This window comes from Podarcis filfolensis, assembly GCF_964270895.1.
Source record: "Podarcis filfolensis genome assembly, chromosome: 8".
Classification (NCBI taxonomy): domain Eukaryota; kingdom Metazoa; phylum Chordata; class Lepidosauria; order Squamata; family Lacertidae; genus Podarcis; species Podarcis filfolensis.
The window spans coordinates 33,474,423-33,495,538 of record NC_139611.1 but is presented as its reverse complement, the minus strand read 5'-3'; the positions used below and the strand labels follow the sequence as shown (position 1 = coordinate 33,495,538).

The 21,116-nt window shown below is 43.1% G+C and overlaps 1 protein-coding gene across 3 annotated transcripts in view; it reads left to right on the top strand.

Annotated features, from left to right (window-relative positions):
- The window catches only part of ZNF423 (zinc finger protein 423), a 320,155-nt gene that overhangs the window by 290,557 nt on the left and 8,482 nt on the right, over positions 1–21,116 (top strand). The window lies entirely within an intron of this gene.

The window sequence follows — 21,116 nt, the reverse complement described above, 5'->3', positions numbered from 1 at the left end:
TGATTGCGAGCAAGGGAAGCTAAAGCCAAGGATAGAGCAGCCCACCGATGAGGCAGGTATGGAGGGAGCAGGCTACCTGCCAGTTCCTTCCTAGCACAGGTGTGATGATGTCTGATCGCTTGTTAGGAATCTTTTTTTCAGATTTGGAGGCAAGTCAAACCACAAAATTGCTGGAGCTCCTCTGGAGGAACCTACTCTCCTTTTGAGGCCAAAACTGTATATTATGAAGAATTCTCAGCTGTCTCCAAAATCAGGCACTCCACATCTCCTTCTCCCATGTAACATCCAGAAAGTGAGCTGAGTTAGTCTGCTGCAGCAAACACAACAAAGCATCCTGGTAGCACTGAAAAGCATGACGGATAGCTGACGTCAACGATCAGAAATAGGGTGGATGCCATAGAAACATATATTTATTTACTATTTTACAAGCTATCTTTTATCCTACTTTTCAGGCCATTATATTATCCCAAATGGTTCACATCAAAAAAGAGAGGTGCCCTGTCACCAGGCTTACAAACTAAAAAGGCAAGATATAAAGGGAAGGGAAGCGAAAGGGAAGAGACAGAGGAGGTCAAAACAAAGTGGTCAGCTACAAGTGGGCATTTATATATGATATATATGACTGGCGACTTTAAAAATGCCATTCTTTTCTATCAACTTATACATCTCCAGGTTTACAATATGTACACAGTAACCCTACAGGTATGATTGGTCACCTAATCTATATAGATCAGCCAAATGACTTAATCTCCTTCTCCTGGTCCCATCTATGTGGTGTTGGACTTCACCTCCCGTCAGCCCCAGCCAGCACAGCCAATGGCCAGAGTAGATGGGGAATGTAGTCCAAAAGATCTGGGTTGGGGGACAGGCTATACTTTACCGTCAGAAAACTACTGGAGGGTTATTTCAAAGTTTGCTTTGGGATGTGAGGTGGCTTTTCCCAGTGCAGATCTCTGTGGAGTCTTGTCCTTTGACTGGGCTGAGAAGTATTTGCAAGTTCTGTGTGCTTGCACAAGGCAGTAATGTTTTTAGACTTTTGACCAGATGTGTGGTAGTTGGGAGAGTTAAGGTCACTTAGAGATCTGGAGAGGGCACAACACTCTTCCTTGTCCAGCTGCCTTTCCAAGTTCCCTCAAAACAAAACAGCATTGTCTGATCACATAAAGTACTAATATGAAACTTCCAGATGGTCCATTGTACATCTAATTATACCTAGCTAATAGTGTACTAGTAATGTTTTATTAAGCTAGCTGTGTGCTAGTACACTTTTATTTTACATCAGTTGCTTGCAAATTCCCAAAGTGGCCAGTAGGATTGGCTCCAAGTATGAGGGAGCCTTTAGACCAGGGGTAGTTAACCTTTTTATACCTACCACCCACTAATGCATCTTTCTTGATGGTAAAATTTCCTTACCACCCACCAGTGCTTGGTGGAAGGAGGATTCAGCTTGTGCCGTAGAACCCCCTACCGCCCACCTAGAATCCTGAAACACCCACTAGTGGGCGGTAGGGACCAGGTTGACAACCCCTGCTTTAGACTTATGTCCTTTGATGGGCCCTAGCAAAACACTGTGTCAGGGGCATTTCAATTAGGGTGGCCATGTGACCTGTTTTACAGTCCTCTAATAGGAGTCCTCGCTCTGAAGGGTCCTCTGGTCCAAGTGCAGTTTAAAGGTAAAGAACCATAAGGAAGGCTACCTGCAAGGGCCTTGAAGTTGCCCATCAGCCATTAGCACCTGAGTGAAAAGCCACACAGGTCCACCTGGTCACAGTTCTCCCTGTTAAGGTGAGGTGCATTGCATTTCTATTTAAATTATAGTGATATATATATATTCTAGATTAGCACAGACAAATGTTTTGAAAGGCAGTGTCCCCTTTTGTCCAGAGGTAATAGGTAAGGGGCCACCCTAATTGCAGGTAATTAAAATGGTAGTTCCCAGTTCCAGACGTCTGTAAAAAATAATTTAGTGGAGGGGATGTCTAGGGCAGGCATCAGCAGTGGGGCCTGCCAGAGCACTGAGCCCCTAGCAACTGCCTGAGGGTGCCATATGCTGGCGCCATACTTCTTGCTCGGGTAGGGGTGTGTTTGTAAAAGAAACCTGAGTTGTTTGTGGAGTGGGCACCAAATACCTTGTTGTTTTTGTGGTTGTTGTTGTTGTTGGTTTTTTATTTAGTTAATACCCCCCCTCCCCAGCAGCCCCTCATGCAGTCTAAATTATGACTGTGAGAATAAGCAGCTTGTTCATTAGTGTAATTTGTGTTGTATTTTACAATTTGTGCTTGGCTTGGAAATCAAACCTCAAGAGACACTTTTTGGAAACAAACCATGAACTCATTCTACATTTGATAGAAGGCATTAATTCCGTATGCAGTTTTTATAGGTTTTGCAAGGAAGGTATGGTTTCTCTACCTCCCCACCCATCACACCTTAAAATCTGTTTCCATATTACTGTTGGAAAGATTCCCTAAAACCCATAAACTTGTGTTTTCCCCCCAATCAGAGAATACATCACCATCTCCTTAGAATTGGAATTAGTCAATTGGTATATCCATAATCAGTTACTTCTTCATTTAAAAAAAGGGGGGGTTATTACAGGATCTACTTGGAGCATTTTATTTAATTTTTAATTATTATTAGTTATAAAACTAATAAATTACAAGGAAAACAAAATCCATTCCAGCCCTGTTACTGGATCTCAGTCAAGCACCGTCAGATAATTATAACTAACATTAATTAAAAATTAACAGTGCTCTAGGCATTTAACCATCATTTCTAGTCTGTTTTTGGCTGCAAATCCTTTACATATTAGAAGGCATTCTGCTTCACTAGTACTTTCATGGCTTTGAAAAAGGGCATTTTGGTTTTTTTGAAAAAGCCACACACATGGAAAACCCCTGGAATTAATATCAGTGGCATTCTTCCTCTTTTCAAAACTGCAACATCCTTTCATTCACTCTTTGAACATTTTTACAGATCAGAGCTTGAATTGGGTCAGGGGTGGGGAACTAGTGACCCTGCATATGTTGCTGGACTCCCATGATCCCTGACTCCCATGATCCCTGACCATTGACCATGCTGGCTGGGACTGTTGGGAGTCCAACATCTGGAGGGCCACAGGCTCCCCAGCCCTAGTTTAAGGGCTCAGCTATTATACCAAACTTGTAAATCAGCCCACAAAGGTGGTGACTATTGCGCCGTCCACACATGTCTCAAGGCGATGTACAGAATACAACAAAAATAGCTGAAAATGACACAGAAAATAACAGCAGATTAGATACATACATACATACATACATACATACATACAGGGTTTTACAATATTTTAACAACAAAAATTAAATCTAAACAAATTCAACCTACGTTTTCTTCGACTTTCCTCCCCCCCACCCTGCGGCTCCTTATTTTATATCATATTCTTACTGCATAAGCAATTCAGACCTATTTACAAAGTTATCCTTTATGTTCCCTTTTAATTATTTCTTACTGCACGTGTTTATGTCAATCCTGCTAACATTCTTAATTGTTTACAGTTTGTCTTCATATATTCAACATATTTCCCCAGTTCTGTTTTTAAAAAGTCTCTCATCCTGATCTCTTATTCTTCCAGTAAACAGCAGATAATTTTAAACACAACGTGAAACAGACACTCTTGGTAGAGACCTAGTCATCACTCCTATCTGCAGTGCAACTTTTTGTTGCAGGTCCTCTTTCATTGGATAACCTGAGGTACCACTGTAACTTAGAAGTTAAGTACTTAATTTGTTCCGGAGATCCGTTCTTAACCTGAAGCACCACTTTAGCTAATGGGGCCTCCCACTGCTGCCGTGCCGCCGGAGCACGATTTCTGTTCTCATCCTGAAGCAAAGTTCTTAACCTGAAGCACTATTTCTGGGTTAGCGGAGTCTGTAACCTGAAGCGTATGTAACCCGAGGTACCACTGTATACCAGATGGCAAGGGGGGTGGGGTGGAGTGAAGTGTAAGGCAATACCACCCCACAGAGCAAAATCACCAAGAGCAACTGTAGTGGAATCTTTCTGATTTGGTTTGATGTGTTTGTCACTCTCTGTGTGTATATCATTCTTCTGCATCTCTGATGCATGGCATGATTTTCACCCAGCTATGAAGTCCTGGACACAAGCCACTATCTTTTTGCCTGACCTGCCGCATGGGGTTGCTATGAAGATAAAATACTATGATGTCGCTTATGTTGCCTTGGGTGCTTTAAAGGGTGGTGTACAAATTAATCGATGTATCCACCAACAGAGTCTTTTGTCTGTGCCCTGTATCATTTTGAGAGAGAGAGAAATTGTGCATCAGGTTTCAGTGTAGAACTGATTTAGCTGGGCAGTAACCAGTCTTTTCGACAGACTCTCCCATTGCAAAGTGTTGAAAACTGTCAGTGCTGGCTGTTCTGACTACCAAAACGTACATAACTCCACATTATAGCATGTGTCAAAAACCCAGCAGAAGGGGGGGGGGGGCAAAGCGAGCCAGGTGAAAGCCATTGGTTGAGCCGTCAATGCACTTAAGTGCGCCCAAATGTCAACATGTGTGATCGAGTGCACGGAGGCATGTATTTGCAGTGTGGCAGGGCTGGCACCAAGAAGGGACTTCCAACAGGCGAGAGATGGAGCGTGGAGCTGATGTTCAGGCTGCCCGTCGAAACCCATTGTTGCCTGGCATTTTATGCCCCCTGGGGCAAAGGTCCAACCAAGTTTTGTGCAGGCAACTTGCCATACCAACAGATGGGCAGGAGTGCAAGCGGCCAAGAGGCAATGTATATGCATCACTTGTGTTTACTGAAAGCGCAGTTCCTTCTCGTAAATGTCCAAATGTCTGGCCTGAGCTATGGCACCTCCAGACGTGGCAGCACAAATGCAGATTTCTCTCTCTCTCTCTCTCTCTCTCTCTCTCTCTCTCTCTCTCTCTCTGTGTGTGTGTGTGTGTGTGTCTGCCTGTCTCATTAGAGCCTATATATAAAAAGAAAAGAAAGAAGGAGTCCTGTAGATGGGGAGCAGCTTGAGCATTTTCACATGATTCCATGCACACACTTCAGGTTTCAAATAGATGCTTGCAAAGGAATTTCCCCTTTGCATGCATGTAGAAAACATGCATGGAATTGATGGGTTCTTTGCCTGAGAAAAAGCTTTCCTACTTAGGATTACTATACTGATAAAATCCTGGTTGTGCCTGAGATGCAGGTGAAGCTGAACTAAGCCATTAGGGAAGGGCTGCACTTCAGTGGTAGAGTGCATGCTCTGCGTGCAGAAGGTCCCCTTAATCTTCAAATGAAACTCTATACCAGTTAGCAAAGAAAATGATAAGCTACATGGACGAATATTCCTATGTTCCGAAATCCAAGATGGTCTACTATTCTCTCTTTTTTTTATAAGATATTTATTAAGATTTTTTAAAGTATTACAATAAAATGGAAAAAAAACAAAAATACAAAATAAAAATAATTAAAAACACACAAATTTTCCATTGCTTATTTTCCTTTAGCTTGTTTCCCAGACCTCCTCATACCTCCCTTTTTTGTATTCCACTTCAAATTGTTGGTTCAGCAAATCCTTACCATTATGTTTTTACCTATTTATAACCCTTTTTCATATTCTCTTAAAGCATTACAGCTGGAAACCACTTAATTTCTATCCAACATCATTCTAACATTCATTAATTTTACAGTATTTCTGTAGATAGTCTTTAAATTTCTTCCAATCTTCTTCCACCGACTCTTCTCCCTGGTCTCGGATTCTGCCAGTCATTTCTGCCAATCCCATATAGTCCATCACCTTCATTTGCCATTCTTCCAAAGTGGGTAGATCTTGTGTCTTCCAATACTTTGCAATAAGTATTCTTGCTGCTGTTGTAGCGTACATAAAAAAAGTTCTGTCCTTCTTTGGCACCAATTGGCCGACAATGCCCAGAGGGAAGGCCTCTGGTTTCTTCAGGAAGGTATATTTAAATACCTTTTTCATTTCATTATAGATCATTTCCCAGAAAGCCTTAATTCTTGGGCACGTCCACCAAAGGTGAAAGAATGTACCTTCAGTTTCTTTACATTTCCAACATTTATTATCGGGCAAATGATATATTTTTGCAAGCTTGACTGGGGTCATGTACCACCTGTATATGATTTTCATAATATTCTCTCTTAAGGCATTACATGCCGTAAATTTCATACCTGTGATCCACAACTGTTCCCAGTCAGCAAACATAATGTTATGTCCAACATCTTGTGCCCATTTAATCATAGCAGATTTCACCGTTTCATCCTGAGTATTCCATTTCAACAGCAAGTTATACATCCTTGACAAAATCTTAGTTTTGGGTTCTAACAGTTCTGTTTCTAATGGTCTACTATTCTCACCACCACCAGCTCACCAGAGTCTCAGGCAGAGGTTCTTTCCTGCCATGGTATTAGAACTCCTTTAGATGGAGAGGCCATTCATTAGCTACAGCTCCTTTTGCTGCAAGACACCTGCTCTCCCTTTGAGCTAGGTGATGTTCCCCAAGCATGTATGAGCAGCCTGAATTTTTTTGCTGTAATTTTACTTCTTGGATCCCTCAAGAGGTACAGGGGTGAGGAACCTGTAGCCCTCCAGATATTGCTGGAATTCAACTTCCGTCATGTTCAGCTAGCATGTTCCGTGATCAGGGATGATGGGAGTTGTAGTCCAACAACATGTGGAGGGCCACAAGTTTCCCATCCCCGTTTTAACACAAGGCCTTATGAGATGTAGCAAGCCCCCATCTACACATAAGAAGGCACAGGTACTTATTTTCTGACTTCCTTCACATGTAATTGTATAAAAATAAATGCATGAAACGCTGGAAATGTGCAAGCACTCTGTATAGGTGCAGTCATACTCATTAAATATCTGAAGCTGCTCTGACTTTTGTCACATATAAAAGACAATTAGGCCCTGCCATCTTTTAGTGGCAATTGTCTTCTTTCTTGTGGCAGTTGACTAAAATCTGAAATACCTGCAGCTGGGCTTGTGTTGCGGGAAAGGTTAATTTTGTATTTTCTGGTGTGTATTAGAGGGTGGGGGGGATTCAGAGGAACAAGTAGCTCCACAGTATTGGAGGATGAGAGAAGACTTAACAGAGACAGTGCTGAGATAGTGCTTGAACAAGGGACTATAGCAGAGGTGAGGAACTGGATCTAGTGGGCAGGCCAGACCTATTTCCCTCCACCACCACACACAGGAATTGCCTACCTGTTAATCACCTGGCATCACAATGACATCAGGTGATCCATTCTGTACACCCAGTTAGAAATAAAATTGTGGGGCCAAAGGCACAGCCTGCAGAGTGCCAACGATTTGCTGATTGTTGTGTCTTGTGAAGTCCCATGCATAGATGGCTCTTCAAGACCCAGTGATCTGTTAATTGCTGGAACTCGCATTTTCCAAGACCCGGTGATCAGCTGATTCTTTGCATAGCCAGCCCACAGTGAACTAAGCCAATCCACAGTGAGCACACATACTTCAGATTTTAAAGTAAAAAAGTTTTAAAAATACGCAGTAACCCAAACTATGGAAGCACAACTGAAAATAAGAATACTGGCTGCCATGCAACACAGCTGTCTAGTGCATCACAAATGGAGAGCAGGGGAGAATAACGAACACTAATGCCAGAGGCCCCTGTTCTTACTAAGTCCTAATTAGGAAGGATATGTCTTAAACAAGCAAGTTACATCCCATGCTGCTGTGGAAGGCCAAAAGGTATTGTGATAGCTGTGTTTTGAGAGGAGGAAAGCAAATAGATGGGAAAGCTAATGTGGTAGTTCTGCCATTCTCTTCAGTCTCGCCTAGCTTCCGATTAGCATTTGCTACTATTAGTCAAAGTTGATGCAGGTTAAGGTTGTCAGATGTCCTGTTGCCTGTTGTCACATTTTGGAAATGCAAAATGTGGATTTCCACATTTCCAAGGCTTTTGGGGTCCTTCAATTGACCTTAAAAGTCCCCACTATTTGACCTCTGATTTTTAAAAAATAAAAAGCCAATATAGATGTTTTGAATATTTGCATTCTTTTAAATAACTTTCTTAAATTTATGATCAAAGGAAACCATTAAGATGATCAGCCTTGGAGATCTCTCTTTATTCTGATAGTAAATTCTCCTTTGAGATCCACTTGCAAGGTCTTTGCCTTGAGCTATTACTGACTCAGGTTTTGCAAAACGTATCTTAAATAAACCTCAAAGGAGTTGAAATTGCTTTGATCTGACATCTCAGGTTCTGCAAAGGTGCATTAAGGGAAGATGTCCTGGAGGCACTTTGAAACAATTTTCCATGCATCCACTTGGCTTGTGAAGCTGAGCTGAGCTGTGTGGCAGATGGCAGGTCCAGATCTTTGCCAAATTTACCTCCAGTGCCAAATAACATTGTTTAGGAAGCATTCATGAAAAGAGACATAGGCAAAATCAGGAAATCACTTTTCAAAGCAGGAAGGAAGGCTGGTGTGGCATAATGGCTAAAATTATGCTTTGAGAAACAGTGACTTGAATCATGCCCGAATTAAATCTTATCTTAGGCATGATTTCATGCCTTAAGGAAATTTGCTATGGTTTCAGCATCCTCCCCCAACACCTATACTATGGGGTTAATGAGACAGACATGTCTGACAGGGGTTTTGTAAAGATGGTGGAGCTATTAGCCACACTGCAATCTTGGCTTAATAAGCTGGGATTTGTGCATGTTTCATACACCCTCCCACCCACCGCTTTCTATCTGTCCTCCCTTCGCATGAGCAAATAAGCCAGGAAGCTGCAGTTAACCATAGTTTCCTGCTACACCTGCACCAGGAACTGTGGTTAGGGTTAAAATGGAGCCTTGCTTCAAAAGATACAGTACAGCACTGTATCTCAGCAGTGGAACGTATGCTTTGCATGCAGAATGTCCTAGGTTCAATGACTGGCATCTCCAGTTAAAAGGATCAGGTAGTGGATAATGTGAAAGACCCCTGCCTGAGGCCCTGGGGAGCAGCTGCCAGTCACAGTAAGAATGTACTAGTCTAGATGGATGCAAAGCCTTGACCTAGTATAAGGACATCTCCTATGTTCTCTAAAGGAGCTGAAGTGTAGACAAAAAGGGAAGGAGTCCCACCTCATTCCACCATTACAGCTAGAGCAGTTCACGAAAGCTGCGGCACTGCCACCCCACTCTCTTCATTTGCTACTACCAGAGCAAAACTAGGCTGCTTGTCCAGACATAACAATCTGTGCCTGAGTGTTTTCACAGGAACCGTCTAGATCATTAAATATAATAGGTCTCAGCTGCAGTTTTGATCACTGAAGCATGCACGCAATTCATCACAGCAAATTAGGTATGTCTTCGTAACTTATCTTTATGCTGTTTGCCGGCACTTTTGGAGAGCTGGAACTCAGATTGTCTGTGCCGCAGAAAACTGTTTCGGATATATAGACAGGCACGCATTCACATAGATAGGGTTGCTATATTTCAAACAGTGAAAATCCGGACAGAAATGTTGTTGAGCTTTTTGGGCAAAATCACAAAAAATGTCGTTTTTGAGCTTTTTTAATGGAAAACGGCACTGCCGACATAGGCTGACATAGGTCTGGATTTTCCCAGACATTTCCCCAATTTCCGACTGGACACTGCTGCTGACTGCAGTATTCCGGATATGTCCGGGAAAATCCAGACATGTGACAATTCTAACATAGATATCTATTGTTGTGCGAGAACAAGGAATCATCAGTAGCAAAAATATGGAGTGTTCTGTGTTTCTTTTCCCAGCATCTTGCAGAACTAGCCGTCGTAGCTGTTGAGATCCCTGGCCACATTCATTATTCATCTATTTTAGTGAATTTCTTGTCCACAGAAAAGAGAGAGATGTACTCTCCAACATCTCATTCTGTTTGTGCCAGCAGCTATACTACAACCCCTTTTGAAAAGAAAAAAGGAAAGCAAAGAAAGACAAACCTGAAGCAACCTTTGTTCAAAGCCATTACACAGAGCATTTAGATGGTTGGAGTTTTGGTCCCTCTGACTTGCTGACTTGCTATTTGTTCTTTAAAAGAGCTGAGATTGACCTTTAAAGGGAAAAGGCGTGTTCTGCTATTTAGTTTTTTTTTTGGGGGGGGGGAGGGAAGCAGCCATTCAAGAGGAGAAACACAAACTGGTGTTTTCAGTAAAGTCAGCTATTGAAAAAGCGGTAAAGCTTTGGCGTGGTCTAAGTTTGGTGGGTTTTTGAAATTGCTCTGTGCTGTTGCTCCTACCATCAGTTATGTATACCATAGCTTGCCAAGGGAGAAGGGGGCTCGCCTAAGGACACCCTTCCCCAGGACCCCACAGTCCTGGAGCCAGCCATGTCAGGATCCCAAATCAGAGGGAGCAACGGAAGGTGAAACTGCCTTCGACTTTAGCTGAACCGTCTAGCTCAGGGATGCCTAGACTGTGTCTCTAGCTCCCACAGGAATGAGTCAATTGCAACATGGTGTTTGCCCCTTCAATTCTTGATAGGATCAGAAAGGAGTTCCTGTTGAACTTCAGTCCCTGACCAGAGCCGTGATGTGCAAATCAGCCCTTATTACAAGTGGAAGACAATGTGGCCTTTTGTTCTGTTTTAGTAGATTGGCATGTTTCTGTGGCTGGTTACCAAGAGCAGGCAGCTGTGTTAACACCAGATTTTCTTCACTTGCCTTTAGGCTGAATTACTCCCCTGCCCCGATTTTATTTAATGTAGGCAAATTGAAGAGATGATGGCTGTGGACTAGGACTCTTGCAACAGCCTTCCCCAACTGAATGCTGTGCCAACATGGTCAATGGTAATGGGTGATTGAGAGTTGTAGCTGTAATTTGGAGGGTGCCAGGCTCAGGGAGGTTGTTCAAGAATACTTCCCTCCATGATCCTGCGGGAACAAAACCCCAAATCCACATCTCCGTAGTGATTAAATCCCTGTGGGACTGTTGAGGAATCATTTTCCGTGCCCATATATTTTTAACTTTGTGTATGATGTATCTTGCTGGATATTTGCATCCTGCTCTCTCCACCATCCCTCACCATTTGACTCCCTTGATGGAATCATTTCGGATTAATGCAGCAGCAACATGCTTTTTCAAGTTGCTGTCACCCTCAAATAATGAGCAGGCACCAGCATTTGGTATTTTCAAATTGCAGTTACTTGCATTCAAGCCTGAAATTTGCATTAAGAGAAATAAATCATTAGCGTTAGACTCTTTGCAGGGAAAAAGATGTGGGATGCACACAAATCAAAACTTCTTTATTTCTGGTTTGTTAATCCACAACCTGAATACCTTGTAACTCTCATCTCACAGTTCTTCAGGGTGAAAACACACCTTTATTTTTAATCTGGATGATGAACCAGTTTTAAGTTTATCACATTCTTGTCTGGCTCCTGGTATTGGAATAATTGTCTGTTGTGAAGGGAGACAGTGATTGGTCATGGCTGATCATGTTCTATTTTACAACAGCAGCTATCATCATCATCATCACCACCACCACTGGTTTATTACTCCAATTCTAAACAATCACCTAAAGGTTATTTACAAATAAGATGGTTAAAAACAGTTAAAAACACAAAAGTTACGTATGCATTTAAAAAAAGATTGAAACCCAAAGAAGCAGACACTTATGGCAAAGACCCATTTTTCTAACTGGGAAAGCCTGTTGGAGCAAACTTATCTTTGGTTGTTTCTGGAAAGTGCAGATAGTAGGCACCTGTCATAATTTGACAGGATGCTATTCCACAGAACAGGAGCAGCCATACTTAAGGCTCTGCTCTGAGTTACTGCAGAGTAAGCTTCTGGGAGCTTTGGAATTTGCAGTAGAAATTCCTTCATAGACCACAGAGAATTCCCATGAATAGAAGTGAATTGGAGGATCTTGGGTAATTTTCCTAAACCACTTGGTTATTTGAAAATTGGCAGGATTCATCCCTGAACGACAACTTGATCACCGCCTTGGAAGTTCCTCTGCACTGTGAACCAAAAAAGGCAGCATGAGGACTGCATTTTAGAGAGTGTTCTCTGTTCACATGTATGGTGATGGGGGAGGGAGGTTCAAGATACCCAGAGAAGCCTTCTGTGTGAACTGGAAGTATACTTGAACCTGTCTCCCAGAAACCACTGTAACACATCAGGGGTTCATCAGCAGTCATGGCAAATCAGACTAATTGAAATTAATGGTCCTGACTAACTTAGGTCCATTAATTTCAGTGGGTCTTCTCTGAGTATGAGTTAGTTGGATACAGCCCAGTGAAATGAAAATCAGAACATTTTGAGAGCCCATCTGGATGTCATGTCTGCAGATCTGTTTGCTTTTAACCCAGCTATGCTGCTTCAAAGGGGCCACAAAGCTGCCTGACCTTTTCATTCCACTTTCCAGGCACTCATCTCCCAGCAAAGCTTATTTCCATTATCTGAGATTGGTCAAGGAGAAATGAGGGCATAGGAAGAGGCATTAACACCCCATTTACTTTTTTTAAAAAAGTCAGATCTTCCCCACTTCATATGTAATTGGAGCATACTTGAGTTTGAAGAAACGAGTCTGCTGATGTCCTCATTACTTTGGCCTTGAACGTGCCATGCTAACTGAGCGAACTCAGAACAGCACTTAGGAACATGGCATTGTCAAGGGCCCTTTTCCGTTGTCTCTGAGACATCACTTCCGAAGGCCAAAGCAACATAGAAATCCGAGGAGATCATCTTTTAAACAGAATAGCTGTTCTGATCAGTATGGCTCTTTTGTTCGACCTGCCATTGCAAAATAAAAAATAAATTCCATTCTCAGTATCACTTAGGCAGGCTTCACCATCTCATTTAATCAACACTTTATTACTCCCTTTTCCATGCAAATAATAAATGTGGGTGTTTAGTGTGTACCTGGTCACAGAAATGTGCAAAATGCTAATTAAGAAGTTCTAAATGTGTATGTATGTGCGTGTGTTTGTGCAATCACTTCTTGAAGCTTTGTTGCTACAGAGAGGATTTGCCATGAAAGGGCATTCTGTTTCAAGGAAAGGGAAAAGGTGGATTTTGATGTGTGTATTTGTGTCCCCTGCACAAATATGCTGGCTCAAAGCTGGCACAGTTTATTTCCTATCACTTCAGTGTGACAGCCAGAATTTGTATACCAGGCTCCTTCTTCCTAGGCTGTCAAGACGCAGCTGCAGCAAAGGGTCCTCTGCATCCCACAATATCAGGCTCTCAAAGCAAGGCTGCAGTGGTAGCATCTCCTTGGCATGGCTTTGCTCAACAGCAGATGTGATTAAAGGAAGCCCACGCTGGTCTCAGAGAAGACCCTTCTGTGCCCTTGTTTGGATGGATGGTAGCAGCAGCCGCCAGAGGCCTCTCGAGTCCAGGAAGGAGGATTTGGATAGGGTCAGGCAGAACAAAAGAAAGGGGCATAGTTTAAAAATAAAAGAGGAGGCCCTTTTGTTTAATGGAGGAAAAAATCCCACCCTACTCTGTATGTTTCTACTTGGAAACAGATTGCACAAGCTCATGAAGAATTTGTGTGAGATTATCAATTATAATGTGACCTAATATTATTTATGGAGGGTCATTTGATCATTTAGTAATAACACAAAAGCGCCCTTGTACACATTGGCCTGGTTCACACGTTGTGCTAAACCAAACTATGGCTTAGCATGAATGCAAGTGGAGATAGTGTCCATGGTGCTCCTCCTTCAGCCTTATTTAGGCTTAGGCTATAAACCAGACCCGAGCTCATGGTTTAGCTTTCCCTGAACAAACCATAGCCCATAAGCCATAGAATGAACCTTGGTTACAACTTGTGGTTGGTCCAGAGTGAACTCAACCATGAGCCCAGGTTGATCCTGCTCCGACGTCTTGGTTTCCCTTACATCAGTGGTTCCCAATAGGTTACCAAAATATTCAAAAGTAGGGGGTCCATGGCTTGGCTTTTGAAAAACAGGGGGTCTGCAGTACTTAGCTAATTGGGAACCACTGCCTTACATCAAAGTGGGGTAACAAATGTTCAGTAGAAAACAGCATTATTTGATTAAGCCATACAACAGGGGAGATGAACACCAATCTGCTTCTTGGAGGGAGATGTACCCTGCAGGATCAGACCAAAGGTTCATCTAGTGCTGCATCCTCTTTCTCACAACAGCCAATCAGATGCCTTTAGAAAACCCACAAGGGGAACATGAAGGCAGCAGCCCTTCTCTACTGCGGCCACCCAGTATTTAGAATTCAGAAGAATACTACCTCTGAAACTGGAGGTATCATGCAACAATCATGACTAGGCACGTGGCCCTCCTGAAGTAGTTGCTGCTTGGTATGGCTGATACTAGCCCAGGTCTGAGCTACATTTGCCTTGGCTAAACCTTTCATGAGCTTTGATACGTGCTGAAACAGTCAGGAGTCTGCTTTATGGCGCTGTAATGGTCAGCTTGCAGCAACTGTGCACCACCCATAAATAGGAAGAAACAATAAAGGCTTGTGAATTGGCCCTGGGACTTGCATACTGTGGGACATGGTAACAGCTGCAGCGTGCAACATAGCAAAGATACGATGCTCATCTGCCATTGTAATGAAGTTACGGCGGCCTTGCAAGCGGAAAACGCTGGCCCAAATTCAAGGGACAGATGGAACGGGAAGCTGCAGAATTCAGATTAATTAACCAATGTGACACCGTATCTCATGGCTTAAATAAGGATTAGGGGTGCTTTGCTGCAAAAAGTCATTGTCCCCCATTTGGTGCTAGAGCAGTTGTTATGTATTCATGCTCCGATGCGCCAGAAAAATGCAGATTGTATCTAGATTATGTTTTGTATTAATGGTTCATATTCCGGCTATGCAGGCATGTTCTTTGCCTTCCTTTGCTCATTATTTTCTGGTTATTTTTCACTATATCTCACTGCAAGTTTCTATATATTGAATGTCATCTTGCCCACTATGGGGCTTTATTTGAAGTGGCATTCATATGGAAGGTGGTTAACCTGTTAATCTTTACAGAGCAATGGGACTTTTTAATTTCATCTTGCTACTCCCTTAAAGGTGCATGTTTTCAGTATAAGTACATGATTCACCTTATTTTAGAAATGTGCATCCAATTGTGTTGTGAGAACATCCCACCGAAACCTTGGAGTCAGGTTGATCGTCAGATGTTTGCACATCAATGCAACCCTGGACTGCAGAAGTTGTAACTGAATGTGCAAATACACCATAATGTTCCCGGCTTTTTGTGGAATTAAGATTCCATGTAATGCAAATTTTGAGGTCTGTGAGGAATCACACAGAGGATTATAGTTAGGAAGTTCTCCCATCAGGTAGCACATTATAACTGAGTTATGGGGCTAGTAGTAGCTTTCTGTTCACTAACCCCAGGATCTCAGCACTCTTAATGCAAAAATGCAGTTATCCTGCAGCACTGACTGCTGTAGGGCAGGGGTAGATGAGAAGGAAGCTGTTCATCTAGACCTGAACCCAAACTGTATGGTGTAAATATGAGGTCTATTTACTTCCACATGCCTCAGTTGCCTCTCCATTTGCCAGGGGTAAGCAACATAGTGCTCTCCAGATGTTGTGGAACTACAACTCCCGTCATCAGGATCCTTGGCCATGCTGGCTGTGACTGATTAAGGTTGTAGCCCATTATATACCTGAAAGGCACCCCATTGGCAACTCCTGCTCTGTACAGTTAAGTTTTCACTGCAAGCGCAGTCACTAACAAGGTTTATAGGGAAATAGTCCCCCCTTAACAGAACACTGCAGAGGTGGCTTATTTTCGTAAGAACATAAGATGCTGCTGGATTGGGCCAATGGCCCATCTAGCCCCACATCCAAATGCCTGTGGCAAGCTTGCTCCCCACAACACTCTCCCCACTTGAGATCCCTGGCAGCTGGCATTCAGAGGGCATACTGTCTCCCGACAGTTATGGTGGAGCATAGCTGTCATGGCTAGTGGCCATTGATAGTCTTATTAAATTCCACAGATTTTGTCTAATCCTCTTTTAAAACCATTCAAGTTGTGTTAGATTAGCCTTATAAGTGGAGAAAAAACATCAACACTGGCTTGGAATTTTTTGACTTTGTACTGGAAAGGTGAGCAGGGGCTCATGAAAGTCATGAGTGGAAGGAAAGAAAGACCAATGGGGTACAAGAAGACTAAGAACTGAACAGGTATGCATCTCAGTCTGCAGTCCTAGCCAAACTTACTTACGAGTTGAGTACAGTGGAATTTATTTCTGGGGGGAAACATGCAGGATGCCCTCACTGTGAACCTTCTAAATTCAAAGCAGACAGGTCCACTCTGCTTTACATAGGAGTGTAGCTACTATTGACATTACCATTACCTTGTGGGAAGGGGCTGTTTAGTCCTAAAATGACAGGATTTGGCTATCATTTAAATGTTCTCTGCAGCTATTACATCCCAACATTAAATTCAAGGCTGATAATAGTTTGGGGAAGGGCGATTTCTTATCTTGTCCAAATCCCACCCAGTTGCCGTCTCACAGTTAAGCAGCTGAACATCAGTCTGTGTTGGGATGGATGCAAATCATTACAATGTGTTCAGCGGTGCATGCCAGTGGATCCGAGATCAGAAGCCAGCTCTTTTGTGCTTGAAGCCGTTCTTGAGAACTTCAGACCAGGGCAAGGAAGGAGGCACATTGGCAACTCCCCAAGAAGATTGTGGACTGTCCAAGTTGAGGTTAAAAGGGCAACTATTGTCAACAGAACCAGCCTGTGCGCTGGGATCCTCCATTGTCTGTCTTCCTTCTCCACTCCAGATAAACAAAAAATCCATTACGCAGTCAGATGGAAATGATTTGAGGGTGGGGGGAAAGAATGACACAAGTGCTAAAGATTTCTAAAAATATTCCATTGTCTTGTGCTTCTGACAATAGTAATTTAATTTTGGTTCATTTTCTCCTTTTGCATTTTGAGGCTGTCGGGCAGGGGATGCAAGGTTCATTCTTGAGTTTATTTTGATCTTCAGCATGGGGTACCCAAAGGTACAAACTGGAGACAGGGTGATGTATCTACCTTTGCGAGAAAAATTCTCTGGAGCCCACCTTCTCTCGAGACAGGGTATTATTAGTTGCCTTGTTTCAATAGGTGCCTGAGTGAATCATGGTGTGTTTACATATATCCCACCCCCTCTTTCTAACAGAGAACTTCTCTTTATCTCTTAATAATGTATTCTCTCATGCTTTTTTTATTTATTTCCAAAGTGCTGTGTTAAGGAAATTTTCCCTAGAGTTTTGCTTTACCTTTCTTCACAATTGCATTTTATCCAGTCGGGCTTTTTTTAAAAAATAAAAAAAATAGGGAGCACGCAGTCCTTGTAATGTGATTCTTAAAGGTGTCTCTGAGACAATGCCTGCTCCAGCTATGTACTAGGAAGAGACTGACTTGGATTCTTTCCTGGTAACTCATCCTGGGGTTCAAAGGGACAGTAAAGAGAAATGGGTAACCGTGCCTGGACTTTAAAGACATCAGCTTAGCACAGCCATTTCTTCTAGGTGTTAGAGCTCACAAATTGTGCACAAATTGAGTTTCTTCATTCGTTTCACTGGAGGACACAGTGCACACTTCTTCGTAGGTGTGAATTTGCTAACCCCATGATTGAAACACATGCACAAGAGCCATACGTACATCATAGAACACAAATATATATGGGTTGAGGTCAAGGGTGTCCATCCAACAATGAAATCCCATATGTTTGGCCATTGATATCAATGGCATTACTAATTTTGGATTGCTGGAGCTAAGCTATCTTGTCATTGGTCAGAGCTATTGAAGGCAATGCCTGAATCTAGGCCCCAAGTTCAGTCACTGGACCTAGAACTAGAACTAGGGGTTGTGTTTAATATTAAAGTCACTTAGTGGTATCCTTGTTGCACAGACAGAACATTGTTGTGCAGTGGAAAACACAAATACCTTACTGCAGATGATTGCACAACTGATTGCACAACAAGAATCAGCTGCTGCATTGACCAAGCTGAAAGTCAGGCTCCTGTTATTTAAAGTACACCTGATCAGTCCAGTGGCTTTGTACTACCATCCAATTGCAGAGACTGGTATCACACACACTTGCTGCACCTGCAGATAGAGCTTAGCCAGCTACCAGGGACTGAGCGTGCTCTGAAGTCTTTGAGTCTCTTTTAAGAGCTCTTAAGTCTTCCACGTTTTGAACCATACAGGTCCTTCTTCAGGCTCCAGAGCCCCTGACGCTGCCCATAATTCCAGGTCCATCATCCCTATAAATACCAAGCAACACATTGAAAATAGAACTCCAGGGTCTTTTCCTCCAATCAACTGCACTCTTCTCATCTTCTCCAGCCAATAGTGTTCTCTCTTTCTCCCCTTGCCAGGGAGGCAGCATGATGACATCAGCACTGTTTGCACACCTGTCTCTCGTGATGCAGCTGAGAGTCCAATAAACAGCTGATTGTCAGGAAGCAGGTGACAAGACCTGCCACACCTGCCCCTGCCCCTTTTCTGCATTCCATTGCTATGGAAGAACATCAAACTAATGAGCTCTGAGCAGACTGAACTGGAGCATATTCTAACCAGTGTCAGCTCATCGCTTAATTCTGTTATCACAGCACTGTGACTGTGGAACATGGACAAGGAGAGACAGAATGACAGGCGGAATTTATTCTTAAAAAGAGAGAGAGGAAAAAAATGTTTCCTGAAATACTGCCTTGCTGAAAGGTGTTTCCTGGAGAACAATTACTCTTCACCCACCCCAAACGTAAGGTTTACTCAGGGAAGCACCAGGCTTGAGGGGACCCCAAACAAGGTGTAATTCAGTGCCTCTCCCAGCCCTACAGTGGAGGCAGAGGGAACGGGCAGCAGTGGGCGGCAGAAGGACTGGATGGCAGGACTGGAAGCAGCACAGCACCCCACCACCAAGTGCTCCCACAGTCCAGTGCTGTGTAGAAAAGCACTGGCAACTGTAGCAGGCTGGCAGCTGTAGTGGGCCCTCCGAGGCCCGCAGACCCTGTCATTTGACCAAACATGTTGAGTGCTTCAGCTACCAGCAGTGCTGGCTCCAGGATTTGGGGGAGGGGCTTGGACATGGGAGCCCAGAAGAGCGGGGAACGTGCACATCAAGGATTTTCTTGAGTTGCATCCTCCAGCCTTAGATACTCTGTGCCAAAGTGGAAATGGTAGTCCTGAATGGATTGCAGGCTCTCTACTGGCCTTGGGGCCCTGGCAGATGCCCAACCTTGCCACCCTCTGAAGCAGGCCATGGCTGTCAGATGTTCTCAGTGGGCTTTCATGTAGATCTGTGAAGTATATTTGTTTGCTTCTCTGGAATAATGTGCATCGGATTACTGGCTGGGGTTTCATTTTGAAACAACTGCACTAGTTGGTAGTTCATGTCTGGGCCCAATTTTAGGTGCTCTTGTTACTGTTTAAAGTTTAAACATAGGCACCAAATATCTGAAAGTCTGTCTTCTTCCCTGAAGATCCTTTGGGTGTTAATATGGACAAAGGGGGCACTCTTAGGAGGTCCACTGCCCTCAGAAGCTCGGGGGGGGGGGGAGGTGGAGCCCTGGGAGAGGGTATTTTCTGTTGCAATCCCCAAGTTGTGAAACTCCCCATAGAGCTGAGTCTGCCACCTTCACTGTACAGCTTTCCGGGAATGCTGAAGACATACCTCTTTCCCCGGGCCTTTGACACTTGAGATACATATTTTAAGGACCCACCTTATTTTTGTGATTGAAAGCTGTTTTAAACTGTTTTTACTATTTTGTTTCAGTGTTGTAACCCACTTTAAGGTGAGTGAAGGGCGGGTAGATAATTATTATGAGATAAACTAGCCCAACTCCATGCTTTACTCAGATACTGCCTGGAATTGAGAGCACTGTTCACCATACTGTGAATCATCCATGGCTCATTTCCCTGCCTCCTATTTCGTTAAGTGCATGGTGTGCTTCCAACAATGGATGGATTGCTTGTATTTTGAACCTAAAGCTCAAATTCCATCTTCGACTAAGGCAGAGCTGCCAACACAGTGGCCTCCAGATGTTGTAGACTAGGGCTATTATGTGCTGTTTGATTGCAGGTGCTGCAATCAAGTGGTGAAGTCAGATTCACATGTACTGCATGTTGTGCTTCCTGCTTGTGAATGGATGCAGCATTTAAAGGGTTTGATAGGACCCATACCAAAAATAATGTATTTGAGCTCCCCTCTTAGGGATTTGGCTTCTTCTGAAGAAAATGCAAATAATGTGAAAGTAGAGAGATTCCACATTGCGAATCTATGTAATGATTCTGGTTTGTGGTTTTGTCAAGTGATGCGCGGAATCTAAATAGTGGCATCATCTGCCATCACAGATGATGGCCTCCAGATGCTAGTACAGTGGTACCTCGGGTTACATACGCTTCAGGTTACAGACTCCGCTAACCCAGAAATAGTACGTCGGGTTAAGAACTTTGCTTCAGGATGAGAACAGAAATCGTGCTCTGGCAGCGCTGCGGCAGCGGGAGGCCCCATTAGCTAAAGTGGTGCTTCAGGTTAAGAACGGACCTCTGGAACGAATTAAGTACGTAACCAGAGGTACCACTGTATGGCATTTAGTAATGCCCAAGTATCCTTAGTCAACATCATGCCCTTCAGATGTAGTTCTTGAACTACATTAGCCCTAATCAGCTTGACCAGTGGTCATGGATGATGGAAGCTGTAGTCCAGCAATGTATCTGTTCAGAGCAATAGCCCCCTTTTCATATATATAAATAAAACTCGAAGTATCCCAAACACAGAATTCCCAAACATTTCAAATGTGGATTTATTGAAAGGGCATATATGTGTATGCCCTTTATATAGGGCATATATATATGCCCTTTCAATAAATCCACATTTGAAATGTTTGGGAATTCTGTGTTTGGGATACTTCGAGTTTTATTCTCACTGAAGAAATACATATGCAAATAAACACACAGAGGTGGGGGGGGGTTGCTTTGGCACAAAGAATTCACAGTTTGTTTGACATAATGTACAAGAAGTGATAAAATAGCAAGCTTTGGAGCTGCACAAAATACTTTGGGGAGGAAAACTAAGGAGGTCTGCACTGGCAGTCTAACTCTGGTACATGAATAAGTGCAGCCTGCTGCAACAATGTGATGCTGCAGTGTATTCTCAATA